The sequence below is a fragment of the Ambystoma mexicanum genome, chromosome 3q (assembly GCF_040938575.1).
Source record: "Ambystoma mexicanum isolate Mex_15411 chromosome 3q, UKY_AmexF1_1, whole genome shotgun sequence".
In the NCBI taxonomy this organism is placed as follows: Eukaryota; Metazoa; Chordata; class Amphibia; order Caudata; family Ambystomatidae; genus Ambystoma; species Ambystoma mexicanum.
In genome coordinates, this window is record NC_090926.1 from 1,212,329,319 (window position 1) to 1,212,346,220 (window position 16,902).

Genomic DNA, 16,902 nt, shown 5'->3' on the forward strand with positions numbered 1-16,902 from the left:
CGCGAAGATGTACCACAGCCTGATGTCATCCAGAACCAGAGGGTGCCATAACTTTTCCTGATAAGAGACTACAGATCCGAGGCCATACCCAACCAACTAATTGACACATAGCCCTAAACCACTGATTGATGGAAGGGAGGCAGGGTGAATCTTGGGACACCAGGCACCAGGGTGTCTATTCTGCATGCTGCTAATTAAAGTGGAGATTTATGTTTAGGGGCGTAACTCGCCCAATCACAAGGGACCATGTAATCTATGGTTCTATAGACATAACCAATGAGACGTCGTATTTGTAGTGACGTCAATCACGTAGAGGGATGGGCATAGACGCCCCCCGATAAGAGTTACCCAATCCGTATGCCTTATTTTCATATACAGATATAACACCTATACTTAAGTTACCTTTCCCAACCAATCATATTGCATGATGATTTTTTTATAGAAGTGTACGTCATTGATGACGGAATTTGCCAATAAAAAAGGCTGTTTGACTGAAGTTCGGGGAAGTCGGGGCGAGACAGGTGTTCGCGATGCTGCTGATTTCCATAAGCTGATGTATGTATTATTAAACGGACTTCCGTTTGCCAACTTACTGAGTCCCTAGTATTGATTTGTGCAGGAGTATGTAAGTCCTGCACCCTGTCCTCACACGGTGCAGCTATCTTGTAGTACATGTTTTTGGGGGTCGAGTACTGACCAATGGGCCCGTCAGTAATTTCCTCTCCCGAGAACAGTAGGGAGTACTTTATCCATATATTCTGTACTAGAATACTTGCAGTAACTTGCAGTAAACCTATAATGCAAGGTATGGACTACTTTATCATATATATACTGTACTAGAATACTTGAAGTAACTTGCAATAGCCTTATAATGCACAATAGGGCGTATGTTATCCATATATACTGTAGTAGAATTCTTGAAGTAACTTTCAGTATCATTATAGTGCATGATAGTGAGTAAACTCTTCATGTATAATGTACTAGAATACTTGCAGTAAAATGCAGCAACCTTATAATCCATGGTATAGAGTACTTTATCCCATATATACAGTACTAGAATAGTTGAAGTAACTTGCAGTATCCTTGACATACATGCTAGGGAGTACTTTATCAGATATACACTGTACTAAAATACTTGCAGTAACGTGCAATATCCTTATAATGCACAGTAGACACTACTTTATCCTACATATAAGGTACTAGAATACTTGCAGTAGCTTACAGTATTCTTATAATTCATTAAAGGGAGTACGTTATCCATATATATATTGTACTAGAATACTTGCAGTAACTTGCAGTAACCTTATAATGCACATTATGGAGTACTTAATCCCATATGTACTGTACTTGAATACTTGAAGTAACTTGCAGTGTCCTTAATATGCACAGTAGCAGTACTTTATCCTATATATGCGGAACTAGAATTATTGCAGTAACTTGCAGGGAGTACTTGATCCATATATATTGTACAAGAAAACTTGCTAACTTGCAGTAACCTTATAATGCACTCTATGGGGTACCTTATCCCAAATATACAGTACTAGAATAGTTGCAGTAAAATGCAGTATCCTTATAATGCACGGTAGGTAGTACTTTGTCCCATATATACTGTACTAGCATAGCAGCTTTTCCATCACACACGCACCCATATCATCTAATGTAATGCCCTTCTGTACATGCTTTCTATTAGTCCTGTCCCTTCTTTTCTCCTCATTCTCCCAGTCCATATCTATCATCTTACTACCTTTTTAATCTCTAACTCCATTATTGCTCTTCTGAAAGTTCAGGATCTGGCTACATGTCATTTCTCTTGTTCTTGCCAGAAAGGGCTTTTTCAATGTATTTGTTCTGGGCCTTATTTTTATAATAAAATCACGGACAAACTGTGCTTTCGCTTTTATTCTGGCAAAATCCTCCATTCCAACAGTTGGAACGGGGTTAACGGCCCGGCAGCTCACGTTATCGGCCTGAGGGTGGATAACGAGGCCTCTGGACTGTTACCCCCCGTTCCAGCACTTGGCACAGGGGATTAAGGCTATCAGCACCCCGGGTTGCCAAAGCGGAACCCCGGGGAGCTAAAAAATAAGTATTTTCCTTCATTCAATATGACGCCACGCGCCTCCCGTTGAACGAAGGAAAATGCTTTTCCAAGATAGCCACCATGGAAAGGGAAGGCAGAGTTCCGTATGGACCCCCTCTTCCTTTTCCAGGGTGTGGCCAATGGAAGCCGAGAAGAAGTAGCGGCTGCAGCAGCGGCACTCCTCGTCGCAGAAATAAGGTAAGAGGAGTGTGGAAAGGGTGGAAAGACATAAAAAAGGGACGGAGGGTGGGGGGAAGATGGCAGCAGGAGGACCAACCGCCAGGCCGGTTACATCGCAGGCTGAGATTATAGGTTTCAGCCGACGCTCTAAGCCACCTGATTGGCTGGCACCCCCTGCCAGGGGGCTAATATTATTTCTTTCTCGTTCGTGCCCTACGATCAGAGTGGATAGCGTTGAAGCACAAATAGCAGTCAAAGAGGATGGAAGTCACACACATGAATGGGAAAGGGAGGGAGCCCAATGAAAACAATGGTCACATACTAGTTGTCCAAGAACTCACCAACAAAGCTTAACCAGATATCTCACAAAGTCCGAAGTGGTCCCAGAAGTCTGGCGAGTCACAAACCCACCTGCGTGGTTTCATAAAAATATATTGACCTTGTTGGAATTGACTTTGTTTGGATTTTTTTCTAATGTGGGTACTCCTCATATCCTCATTCCCGCCATAACTCCTACTAACCATCACCCCTATCCTTTCCCACCCCTCTATAACCCCTGCATACAAATACGTATGTGCTTTCCCTCATCAAAGTAAATACAAAGATAGTGAGATAGCACAGTGAGCTAAGCACTTGTCCCTGATATCTGCGCGCAACCTACTGTGGCGGGTTTGAGAGTCAACTCAGCCTTTCATCCTTCCGAGGTGGATAAATCACTCTTTCGGTTAATAATGTCTTCTGTCATTTCTGTGCTCTGCGACGTATGGGTGTGTAGCGCTATATAAGAAAAACCTTATTAACATTAGTGACCACATAGTAATTTCTTTTTGATGAAAGCGCAGTACACGAATAAACCCATTTGCAGGCTGATCATGCCAACCTGAAGTAAATGAATGAGGAATGTTCCTGTAGCTTTGAAAGCTGTAGCACAGGGCCCAAAGGGGTGAATTAATAACATCAGGACCAAGTAGGCCTCCATGAATAATGTTTATAGAGGGAAAGCTTGCTGCAGTCAGTAAGTCTTTAGGGTCTTGAAACTGTGAATGCTAATCTCCTGTCTTTTGATGTCAGTGAGCGCATTCCACAGCTTTGGACTACCAGAGCGATCAGTTTCCCACCGCAAAGGCTTTCCTTTGGTTGGGAGGTCTGGGGAAGACTTGCTGTTGATGATCAGTGGTTTCCTGGTAAGGGTCTATTTTTCTGCGAGATTTGTGATATATTTGGAACAGGTGTCTCAATAGGTTAATTAAGAAAAGAACTTTGAAGCCCATCCTCTGTTTTACTGACTAGTTGAGTGATTTTGAGGCGGTCAAAATTCTATTGGCTGGTATCCAGCATTAAGCAGTGACCAGAAGCTACCACTGTGGGACTAGGAGATAGTTGATAGTTTCCCAAATCTAAATTCCACATAGGATACAAAAATATAATTTTGTCCCATTATTTATGATCCCTTGTGCTTTAAATGTTGTATGAATTTGTCCTAATGGTGATTTATAGACTGCCCCAAACGCACAGCTAAATTCACATAGGTGTATTTGTTTCTGCACTAGTTGGTTTGGGGAGCGAGAAAATGACTCCTGGTAGTTTTTGATGTACAGCTAACCAGGCTCATCTAGGCTACAAGGAGGAGCTTAATAGCTCCCAGCTCCCCTCAATTCCGAACCCAGCAATTATACATGTGACTCAGTGTTGCATAAGCTGGATCTGTTTCATGGATTTCATTGGTATACCTGCATATAGGCGATGGCAGTAGTACAGCCAAGAAAGAACCAGTTAAGTCAACTAAGATACCTGTGGTCTGATTAAAAATACCCAGAACGAATTCCTTCAGTTTTACATCATAGACAGTATACAAACTTAGCTGAAAAGGGACCCAACTGCACATGCATGTAATTCCCAGCTTCCCATTATGCATTTCCAAGCATCTGTCATTCATTGGTTTAAGGTCCCTTTCTTTAAGAGACTAGTTTGCAGGAATAGGAAACTGGGTAAAGGAAACGTGCCCATCCATCCCATCCCACTGCATGATCACAGGCATTTCCTTTTGCTGGCGGTACCATGTGATAATGTCGCCATGAAAAAGTCGCTAGGTAGGCCACTTTTCTTTCCTGACCCTTACCATTGTGTACCCAAATATTTAGGAGGGATATAATTATATATTATTAGCTCCAACCCTCGAATATTTGGGGAAAGTGTTTGATTGTCTGGAGGGTGCGTTTTTAGGGAAATGTCGCCACCTGGCGGCTTTTTTCCATAACAACATTGTCACCGGATACGTTGCTGGCCTCCTAGACCCTGCACCAACCAAAACCCGTAGCTCACATTGACTTCTGAACACAAGTCCAGGTTTCCACACAACCAATTGTGTTTGACAGCCAATCACCCAGTCCAAGACACCAGTGCCCCCTCTGCACATTTAGAGCACACATTTGTTTAAAAAACATATTGCAAAAGTTATTTTTTCTTCCAACGTGTGCTGGTTACGCTGCACATACAATTACTTTTGCCTGCATACATAAAGAGTCCAGATGCACAAAGAAAGTCATTTTGGCATTCACAATGCCAGTCACGACTTATGCAAAAGAATGCATACACATTCCCCTCACCCACCTCTTGGAGTGTCTGGGAGTGGCTAAGAGTGCAAGTGGGACACATAAAGGGCATACTGGGTTTCATTACGAGTTTGAAGGCAGCCATGGTGCTGTTGGCACCATGGCTGCCTCCAGACTCGTGTCCGGGTCCGAGTTCCTTGAATGAGGAATTACCGGGTCATTCCAACCTTGGAGGACCCGGTAATTCCTCATTCACAAAACCCATCACCATTCCCATTTGAGCCCCCATAGGGCTATATGGTAATGGGGATGGAGCTAATAACGGGCCCGTTATTAGCTCCCTGGTCCCCTTGCGGGACCCGCAAAGGACGGCTGCTCTGACCAGACGTTCTGAGCGGGTCCCGCAAGGGAACCTCGTAATAGGGCGGAATGGGTTTACCGGCACCGGCAGCATTACCGGTGCCATTAAACCCATTCCGCCAGCCTCGTAATGAGGCCCACAGTTTTTACATCGAATATTTTATAAAGAATGAACAGATACAGAATATTTTATAACGAAAAATGTTATAGAGAATGCATTTGGGGTGGGGTAAAGGATTAAATATCTCTGGGAAATGTTTGGGGGGATTTTTAAGGGTGGGAAACAGGGTTTTGGTGGGGGACGCCCCTCGCCCCCCCACAGAAAAAGTGCTATCTCTTTAAAGTTTTTTGCTATAAAATATTTGATATATGTTCATTCTTTATAAAATATTTCAGTATAAAGACATGTAACCCACATGAAGGCGGTTCACATTCTGACTGCCCTGTTTCTGCATTCAGAACTTGTGGGAAGTAAATGGTTAACGGTCAGCCAATCGTGATCAGCAGCAGGAATAAGCATTGGAAGCCAGGGAGGGTGGTGGGCTTTTTTAAAGAGGTTTGTAGTGTTCGTCCTCTATTCCTGCCGTTTAGACCGAAACTATCGCGGAAAAAAAGCCAAATGTGACGATACTGTGAATGGGGAAAAAAGCGATTCCCATAATGCGGAGCGGGGTGTGCCGGGGTGTCGCGCACACTACTTGTTCGGCATTATTGGTTGGAGTTGTGGGGGTGTCCATGGAAAGCAGGGGACAATAAAGAAAAAAAAAAAGAAAGGGCCCTGCGGCGGAAGCTCCACCACATAATTGGGAGATGGAACTGATGCCGCATGGAGAGAGCCGCGGAAAAAGAAAATAGGTAAGTGCGCGGGCGCAGTGTTTAGGGGAAAAAGGGGCGGTGGGTGGAGAGAATGCAGGCTGTCGAGACTTTTGCCAATTCAAAGCTTTTGACTTTGCGCTATTTAGCCGCAATGTATTTTTCCTTGATCATTTCACGTAAATCTCTTCCTGCAGCAGAAAGGGACTGGCAGAGGCCCACCCTGTGCCAAAGGCCTCTCATTCTGCTAGTGCAGGAAGGGGTGCGCCAGCAGTCACCATGGTACCGTCTTATGGCACCCTGGTGACTGCTGACATTGCCATGACCCACTGGAGAGCCAAGCAAGAGAGAGCGCGAGGGAAAGAGAGACAGAGAGAGTGTAGGGGGACGTGAGATGGTCAGGAGTTAGCAGTGCACAAGACCCTGAAGGGAACTGTGCCTGGCAGGGTTACAGACAGGGGAGGATCCCTTCCTGCAGCAGAAAGGGACTGGCAGAGGCCCACCCTGTGCCAAAGGCCTCTCATTCTGCTAGTGCAGGAAGGGGTGCGCCAGCAGTCACCATGGTACCGTCTTATGGCACCCTGGTGACTGCTGACATTGCCATGACCCACTGGAGAGCCAAGCAAGAGAGAGCGCGAGGGAAAGAGAGACAGAGAGAGTGTAGGGGGACGTGAGATGGTCAGGAGTTAGCAGTGCACAAGACCCTGAAGGGAACTGTGCCTGGCAGGGTTACAGACAGGGGAGGATCCCTTCCTGCCGCAGAAAGGGACTGGCAGAGGCCCACCCTGTGCCAAAGGCCTCTCATTCTGCTAGTGCAGGAAGGGGTACGCCAGCAGTCACCATGGTACCGTCTTATGGCACCCTGGTGACTGCTGACATTGCCATGACCCACTGGAGAGCCAAGCAAGAGAGAGCGCGAGGGAAAGAGAGACAGAGAGAGTGTAGGGGGACGTGAGATGGTCAGGAGTTAGCAGTGCACAAGACCCTGAAGGGAACTGTGCCTGGCAGGGTTACAGACAGGGGAGGACTGGCGAAATCTGGCCTGAGGGGCAAGTTTACTTTCCTGGCCCACCGTGCAGCAGCCCCAACTTCTAGAACAAGTAAACTCAATACCATCCTTTCGCCCTCCCACACATTCTAAAGTATATATAGTAGACATTATTGACATAACTTTCCTTTTATGCAACTTCTTTTCAGTTATGTGTGTGGTTTCTTAGAGACGCAGACCCTGGAAATTCTCTCACTTACCAAACATAGTAAAATTATTTTCCCAGGATAATATAATTGGTGAAATGGGAAAGCTGGGGTTTGAGGCCAGTTTTCAATGTGGCACAGTTTGTAATTTGACAGCAGGGCACATCTCAACTCAGCCCATGCCATCTTTAGTTTTAGAACAATGGCCCTCATTACGACCCTGGCGTTGGACCATGGTGCTAATAGCACCATGGTCCATGCCAGTAACTTACCGACTCTGCCATGGCAGAATGGGGAATTACCACCCCATTCCGAGGTTGGCGGGGCGGTAATTCCCCATGCCGCCATGGCCCTTCCCCATTCCCATTTTTGCCCCATAGGGCTCAATGGAAATGGGGAAGGCGCTAAGTACGGTGCCGCAAATTGCGGCACCGTACTTAGCACCTAGGTCCCTTTGCGGGTTGGATTTTAACACCTGCAAAAAGCAGGCGTTAAAGTCTCCAACCCGCAAAGGGACCTCGTAATCAGGCGCTAAGGGATTACCGGTACGGGTACTCGTACCGGTACCGGTAATCCCTTAGCGGCAGGGTCGTAATGAGGCCCAATGTAAAGAGGTGGCGGAGCGGAGCTAGAGAATTCAATGGTAGAGCAGAGCCATTGCTGAACCAGGCGGTCTGGGTTTGCTCTCGGGTGTGACGCAATAGCCATACCTGGCTTCCTAGTGCTTCCTGGCAGCTCCCTAGCTCACAACATAAAACCCAAACCCGCACCCTGTGTACCTACCCCTACAATCTAAGACCATCACTTTTCATCCTGCCTCCTCACCAGTATGCGTAATATAAATTGTTTAATTATTTATAGAGTAACACTATTGCGTATAAACCTTTATGAGTGAGGCTTTCGCTACAGATAGTTAAGGAAAATAAGGCACAGTGATGAAAAGTGATTAGCTCAGGATCACACAATATATGAAGTGTGGAAGGTGGGAATTTGAGTCCTGTCTTCCTGGTCCTACAGCTTACAATTCAGAGAGCAGGAGTGACTTCATCTTCTCCTAGTCCCCTTTGAATATTAGAAACAACATTTTTTTTCAGCAAAGTTATTATTTATACAAGGGCTAAACTAGCATACTGACCAATAAAAATGGTTTTCAACGCAGCAATGTATCTCCAATGGATTAATTGTCTCATATCCCATTGTTTCTACAAAGTAAATTATTTCTATGTAATTTACGTTGTGTAAATTACTTCAAAAATACTTTGAATTATTTAAGTATTTGTTGGCTAAGGGATAAAAGTGGGTGGGGGACGTAGTGAAGGGAAAGGGTGGATGGAGGCGACCCCCCCAAAGGCAAATTGAAGCATTTTTGAAGAAATTTTAACTAAGTGAATTACATCAAAGTAATTTACATTGTTGTAATGACATGGAACCTGCCTGTATCCTTAAGCAAATACACCTGGGAAACAGATGGAGATTATAATGATAATGAAAATGTACTATAATTATAATCTTAGTATCTACAACTTTGTGTGCTTTCGGGCACCAAGCCACATGATAAAGCAAGCTGCAAAAATATAAGAGTAGTAGTAACTGAAACATGGTCATAAAGCCAGAATGCATCACTTAGGAAAAAGAAAGGGAGTCACCCCAGTCCCACAATCGGGTGCGGTGGCATGCAGGTCCGACATAGAACTCAGCACCACTCAACCTTCTGAGCTACCATTCCAGATGTGTGCCTCCATCTCATGTATCTGGTTTTCCTAACGCATAATCCTTTGCTGTCTTTCCACTGCATCACATTCTCAATGTACCCCCTCTTTTTTACAATTAACTTTCAGACCGCCATACGCCTTTTTCTCCTTTCTTTAACTATTAACTCAACCCCCTTCCCTTAACTTGAACACAGCTGCATCTCTTGCCTACATTGCTCAGTTACCAATTCGTTGCCACATATGCCCTTTAATTGCTCATCACACCAAGCCCATTCCTTGCCCCCACCACCTTCTGTTGCCCTGGCTTACAGTTAGAGAGTAGACCCCATGTGCATCACTGCCACAGGAAGGAGCTCCATATGCATCACTGCCACTGGAAGGCGCTCCATGTGCATCACTGCCACAGGAAGGAGCACCAAGTGCATCACCTCCACAGGAAGGAGCTTCATGTGCATCATTGCCACAGGAAGGAGCTCCATGTGCATCACTGCCACAGGAAGGAGCTCCATGTGCATCACTGCTCCATGTGCATCACTGCCACAGGAAAGAGCTCCATGTGCATCACTGCCACAGGAAGGAGATCCATGTGCATCACTGCCCTAGGAATGAGCTCCATGTGCATCACTGCTCCATGTGCATCACTGCCACAGGAAAGAGCTCCATGTGCATCACTGCCACAGGAAGGAGATCCATGTGCATCACTGCCCTAGGAATGAGCTCCATGTGCATCACTGCTCCATGTGCATCACTGCCACAGGAAAGAGCTCCATGTGCATCACTGCCACAGGAAGGAGATCCATGTGCATCACTGCCACAGGAAGGAGCTCCATGTGCATCACTGCCACAGGAAGGAGCTCCATGTGCATTACTGCTCCATGTTCATCACTGCCACAGGAAAAAGCTCCATGTGCATCACTGCCACAGGAAGGAGATCCATGTGCATCACTGCTCCATGTGCTGTGCATCACTGCCACAGGAAAGAGCTCCATGTGCACCACTGCCACAGGAAGGAGCTCCATGTGCATCACTGCCACAGAAAGAAGCTCCATGTGCATCACTGCCACAGGAAGGAGCTCCATATGCAACACTGCCACTGGAAGGCGCTCCATGTGCATCACTGCCACAGGAAGGAGCTCCAAGTGCATCACCTCCACAGGAAGGAGCTCCATGTGCATAATTGCCACAGGAAGGAGCTCCATGTGCATCACTGCCACAGGAAGGAGCTCCATGTGCATCACTGCTCCATGTGCATCACTGCCACAGGAAAGAGCTCCATGTGCATCACTGCCACAGGAAGGAGATCCATGTGCATCACTGCCCTAGGAATGAGCTCCATGTGCATCACTGCTCCATGTGCATCACTGCCACAGGAAAGAGCTCCATGTGCATCACTGCCACAGGAAGGAGATCCATGTGCATCACTGCCACAGGAAGGAGCTCCATGTGCATCACTGCCCCAGGAAGGAGCTCCATGTGCATCACTGCTCCATGTTCATCACTGCCACAGGAAAAAGCTCCATGTGCATCACTGCCACAGGAAGGAGCTCCATGTGCATCACTGCTCCATGTGCTGTGCATCACTGCCACAGGAAAGAGCTCCATGTGCACCACTGCCACAGGAAGGAGCTCCATGTGCATCACTGCCACAGAAAGAAGCTCCATGTGCATCACTGCCACAGGAAGGAGCTCCATATGCAACACTGCCACTGGAAGGCGCTCCATGTGCATCACTGCCACAGGAAGGAGCTCCAAGTGCATCACCTCCACAGGAAGGAGCTCCATGTGCATAATTGCCACAGGAAGGAGCTCCATGTGCATCACTGCCACAGGAAGGAGCTCCATGTGCATCACTGCTCCATGTGCATCACTGCCACAGGAAAGAGATCCATGTGCATCACTGCCACAGGAAGGAGATCCATGTGCATCACTGCCACAGGAATGAGCTCCATGTGCATCACTGCTCCATGTGCATCACTGCCACAGGAAAGAGCTCCATGTGCATCACTGCCACAGGAAGGAGATCCATGTGCATCACTGCCACAGGAAGGAGCTCCATGTGCATCACTGCCACAGGAAGGAGCTCCATGTGCATCACTGTTCCATGTTCATCACTGCCACAGGAAAAAGCTCCATGTGCATCACTGCCACAGGAAGGAGCTCCATGTGCATCACTGCTCCATGTGCTGTGCATCACTGCCACAGGAAATAGCTCCATGTGCACCACTGCCACAGGAAGGAGCTCCATGTGCATCACTGCCACAGAAAGAAGCTCCATGTGCATCACTGTGTCACGATTCGTCTCAGCCTTCCCAAACTCCTCCTCACCTATCTTCTCCGGTACTTCTTCCGTCCTTACTACAGCCTTCTTCTTCTTCTCTCTTTCTCCTTCGGTGGGTTTCTTCTCCTTTTTCTTTTGTCGAAGGTAAGGACGCGCTCCCTCGGTAGCCTCCGTGATCTGGCTGATAACAGACCAAGGGAATACCCGAGGAGCACGCCCTAAAGAATGGGGAAAAAGCCTCCTGGCAAAAAACCCCGATCAGTATTCAGGTGTCCGTGGAATACTGATGTCCGGCAATTACATGGAGATCTTGATTCCTGTAGTCGCAGAGCTCCGGACACGTAGTATGAATGTCCACACCTTGCTCAACTGTAGTATCGGCTGAGTTGTGATAGGAGGGAGGTCTCAGCCTGTCGGAACACCGAAGAGGCGTTTACGAACGGAAGAAAGGAGGGAGGAAAGGAAGAGGTAAGGAAAAGGACAGGAAAGTATGGTCAGTCGAAAACGCTCACAGCGAAGATACAAACGCTGAAGCGTCGGCTGAGTGAAAAAGTCAGGAAAAATACTTACAAGGAAAACGCAGGGGTAGAGTGCGTTGTGCAAGAAAGGACAGAAGATAAGACCCTAATCACCTTACCTGAAAATTTGTATGACTGTTTCTCTTCCTGATCATAATCCTTGAGGTCACCTTGAACCTTCTCAAGGAATAGGTTAGCAATGGTATGAAAGTGGTTCTCAAGCAGAATCTTCTCCTTTTTAACCTCCGATAGATCTTCCTCTAACCAACTTCGGGATAACGCGTCTGCCACACTGTTCTGGGATCCTGGTATGTAGGTGATCAGGAAATCAAAGCTTGAAAAATAATAGGCCCAACGGGCATGCCTGGAATTCCTGCATTCCATTTGTTGGAGAACCTTGAGATTCCTATGATCAGTACGAATCACAAATTGGTGAGAGGCTCCCTGTAGCAAATGTCTCCATTCCTGACAGGCTGCCCGCATTGCTAATAATTCTCTCTCCAGAACTGAGTAGTTTCTTTCGCTTCCAGTTAGGGTGCGAGAGTAATAGGCGACAGGGTGTTCTTCTCCATTGCTTCCTTCTTGTAACAAGACTGCCCCTAAAGCACCTCCCGAGGCATCGGTCTCCAAAATAAACGGTTTATTCTGCTCGGGCTGAACTAAAACCGGGGCAGTGATGAATCGTCTCTTTAGTGTCTCGAATGCTGTTTGAGCCGCCGAACCCCACTGGAATACTATACCCTTTTTGAGAAGTGCTGTGATGGGTAATACCAGATCAGAGAAGTTGGGTATAAACCGGCGGTAAAAGTTCGCCAGACCTAGGAAACGTTGAATCTCCTTGACAGACGAGGGCTCTGGCCATCTGTCTATGGCCAACACCTTCTTGGGGTCCATAGGGATACCCTTCTCCGATAATATGAATCCCAGGTAAGGTACTTCTGTGGTCTCAAAGAGGCACTTCTCTGGCTTGGCGAAAAGTTGGTTTTCCAATAACCTACGAAGTACTTCGCACACATGTAGCCGGTGTTTCTCCAAGGATGGAGAGAAAATAAGAATGTCATCCAGATATACGACTACCGATATGTATAACATATCGGCAAAGATCGTGTCTACAAATCTCTGAAATACCGCTGGGGTGTTTACCAGTCCGAATGGCATAACACAGTACTCAAACAACCCCAGCGGCGTCCTGAAAGCGGTTTTCCACTCGTCTCCCTTCTTTATTCTTAACAGATGATATGCACCACGGAGATCTAGCTTGGTGAATACTTTTGAATCTCTGACCGCTTCCAGTATGTCTCTGATAAGAGGCATTGGGTACCTGTCTCGGATGGTAATGCTGTTCAAGCCCCTGTAATCGATACAGGGGCGTAATTCTTTGGAGTCCTTCTTTGATATGAAGAACAATGATGCCCCTCCTGAAGACTTTGATGATCGGATAAGCCCATTCATTAAGTTGGAGTTGAGGTACTCCTTCAATGCTTCCTTTTCAGATAAGGATAGTGGATACATTCGACCGAAGGGTAAGGAGGTCTCTTCCTTTAGATCTATGTTGCAGTCCTCGTGGCGGTGAGGTGGGAGGAGCCTGGGATTAATGTCTTCAAACACTCTAGCGAAAGCCATATACTGTCTAGGTATAGAGGATATTGAGAGATTGCACTGAGTTGTAGGGAGACTGGAATGTATCTCCTTCTGGGATTCCATAGCATTCATGCAGTGTTCCTGGCAGTATTAGGAGTCGAAGCTTAACTTGTTATTAGTCCAGTCAATCTTGGGGTTGTGTCTTCTTAACCATGAAACACCTAATATCAACGGAAAATGAGCTGCTCTGATGACATCAAATGTGAGGGTTTCGACATGATGATCCATCCCTACTGTTATAGGTTCCGTCTCCATGGTAATGAGCCCAGATAAAAGTGGACGGCCATCTACTCCCTCGACCGGTATCGGTCTGTCCTTCTTCCTCAGTGGAATCTGATTTTCCTGAGCCCATGTTACGTCTATAAAGTTTCCTGCTGCTCCGCAGTCAAGCATTGCCAAAACCGATAGGTTCTGTCTCAGACTGTAGAAAATAGACAGCTGGAATACCATCAGACGATTGTCCTCTATTCCTTCATTAATGGGTCTTGTGAGGTTGCAAGGGTTTGTACGGTGGTCCCCATGGCTTCCCTTGCAAAAACCCGGGGTCTGGCGTTTCCCTGTCTCTTAGAGGGGGTATCTGGACAATCTTTAAGCATGTGAGTTGATGAACCACAGTACATGCAAAGGTTGAGCTCCTGCCTTCTTTTCCTTTCAGTCTTGGTTAGTGGTCCCCTGGTGGCCCCTATTTGCATAGGTTCTTCTGACATAGTTCTTTCCCTCCTTCCTGAAGGCGGGCTGTAACGTGGCACTGATCTTCTTCCTCTACTCTTCTCTGCCCGTCTTTCCTGTAGACGGTAGTCGATCTGTAGTACTAGCGTAACCAGCTCTTGAAAGGTGTTGGGACGTACTGCTCTAGCCAGTTCGTCCTTTAGTTCCTCATTTAGCCCTCTCCGGAAAATAGTTTGTTGTGCCGTATCCGGCCATCCAGCTGATACCGCCAGTGTTTGGAATTGTGCAACATAACCCTGTAAATCTTGGTTTCCTTGTCTGACATCAAGATAAGCATCATATTTGGAATACTGTACTTCGGAACGCTCAAACCGGTTCTTGAAACCTTGTATAAACTGGGCATAATCGTTAACCAAAGGGTCTTGGTTGGTTACCAAAGGGGTAGCCCATGCTAGGGCGCTTCCTGTCAAGTTGGCTATGAGGAATCCAACTCTGGCCCTTCCAGACTCGAATGCCCGAAGTCGGAAGGAAAAATAGACTGTACAAGCATCGAGGAATTCTTTGATATACCTAGGGTTTCCATCGTATTTACCAAATGTAAATGGCATTGGAGGTAAATCATCTCTACCAGCTTCCCTAGTGGCTGCTTGTTGTCGTAAAAGAAGGTTCTCGGCGTGCAGTGATTGCATATCGACTCTGAGGCTCTGAATGGCATTACACATATCTTGCATTTGTTCTGGTGACGCCATTGTGTCTTCTAGGCGTTGTATACTGTCACGATTCGTCTCAGCCTTCCCAAACTCCTCCTCACCTATCTTCTCCGGTACTTCTTCCGTCCTTACTACAGCTTTCTTCTTCTTCTCTCTTTCTCCTTCGGTGGGTTTCTTCTCCTTTTTCTTTTGTCGAAGGTAAGGACGCGCTCCCTCGGTAGCCTCCGTGATCTGGCTGATAACAGACCAAGGGAATACCCGAGGAGCACGCCCTAAAGAATGGGGAAAAAGCCTCCTGGCAAAAAACCCCGATCAGTATTCAGGTGTCCGTGGAATACTGATGTCCGGCAATTACATGGAGATCTTGATTCCTGTAGTTGCAGATCTCCGGACACGTAGTATGAATGTCCACACCTTGCTCAACTGTAGTATCGGCTGAGTTGTGATAGGAGGGAGGTCTCAGCCTGTCGGAACACCGAAGAGGCGTTTACGAACGGAAGAAAGGAGGGAGGAAAGGAAGAGGTAAGGAAAAGGACAGGAAAGTATGGTCAAACGAAAACGCTCACAGCGAAGATACAAACGCTGAAGCGTCGGCTGAGTGAAAAAGTCAGGAAAAATACTTACAAGGAAAACGCAGGGGTAGAGTGCGTTGTGCAAGAAAGGACAGAAGATAAGACCCTAATCACCTTACCTGAAAACCTGAAATAACCTCCTGTGTAGGGCAAGGAAAGGTAGGTAAATAAAGACTTTGAACGCAAGGCAATGTTGAAAAGCTAGACGCTGAGAGCGACTAGCTGGGCACGTAACGGAAACGATACAACGCGCAGAGCGTTGCTACGGGCCGCTAGTTATAGAATATGTCGGCCATGTTGGAATAAACTAGACCGATAGAATGGAACAGGCCGCCATCTTAGTAGTATCTCCAACGACTAGCAATTCTCCAGGGCTGGTGCATGACACACTGCCACAGGAAGGAGCTCCATGTGCATCACTGCCACAGGAAGGAGCTCCATGTGCATCACTGCCACAGGAAGGAGCTCCATGTGCATCACTGCCACAGGACGGAGCTCCATGTGCATCACTGCCACTGGAAGGAGCTCCATGTGCATCACTGCCACAGGAAGGCGCTCAATGTGCATCACTGCCACAGGAAGGCGCTCCATGTGCATCACTGCCACAGGAAGGAGCTCCATGTGCATCACTGCCACAGGAAGGCGCTCCATGTGCATCACTGCCACAGGAAGGAGCTCCAAGTGCATCACCTCCACAGGAAGGAGCTCCATGTGCATCATTGCCACAGGAAGGAGCTCCATGTGCAACACTGCCACAGAAAGGAGCTCTATGTGCATCACTGCTCCATGTGCATCACTGCCACAGGAAGGAGCTCCAAGTGCATCACCTCCACAGGAAGGAGCTCCATGTGCATCACTGCCACAGGAAGAAGCTCCATGTGCAATACTGCCACAGGAAGGAGCTCCATGTGCATCACTGCTCCATGTGCATCACTGCCACAGGAAAGAGCTCCATGTGCATCACTGCCACAGGAAGAAGCTCCGTGTGCATTACTGCCACAGGAAGGCGCTCCATGTGCATCACTGCCACAGGAAGGCGCTCCATGGGCATCACTGCCACAGGAAGGAGCTCCATGTGCATCACTGCCACAGGTAGGAGCTCCATGTGCATCACCGCCACAGGAAGGCGCTCCATGTGCATCACTGCCACAGGAAGGAGCTCCATGTGCATCACTGCCACAGGAAGGCGCTCCATGTGCATCACCGCCACAGGAAGGCGCTCCAAGTGCATCACTGCCACAGGAAGGAGCTCCATGTGCATCACTGCCACAGGAAGGAGCTCCATGTGCATTGTTGCCACAGGAAGGAGCTCCAAGTGCATCACCTCCACAGGAAGGAGCTCCATGTGCATCACTGCCTGATCTGAAGAAGAACTTGAAGGCAGAACATTGAGTACAAATCTGCTTTTGCTTGCTTAATAAATACCCCCATTCCAAACTCCCAGACTCATTTTATTCTAACCTTTACAAATAGAGAGTCAAATACTGAAGCACAAGATGCCAACCGCACAGTGACTCCCTGCGGGTCTGTCTGCATTATGCAAAGGATACAAAGTATTGTGTTTGTGTGGCTGTCGTGCACACACTAAGCACCAAATACAAACAGATCCAAATAGTGTTGATT

At 47.2% G+C, this 16,902-nt stretch overlaps 1 long non-coding RNA gene across 1 annotated transcript in view; it reads right to left on the bottom strand.

Moving 5' to 3' along the window:
- The window catches only part of LOC138581977 (uncharacterized), a 1,316,379-nt gene that overhangs the window by 1,163,971 nt on the left and 135,506 nt on the right, over window positions 1–16,902 (bottom strand). The gene's annotated exons all lie outside the window — the stretch shown is intronic.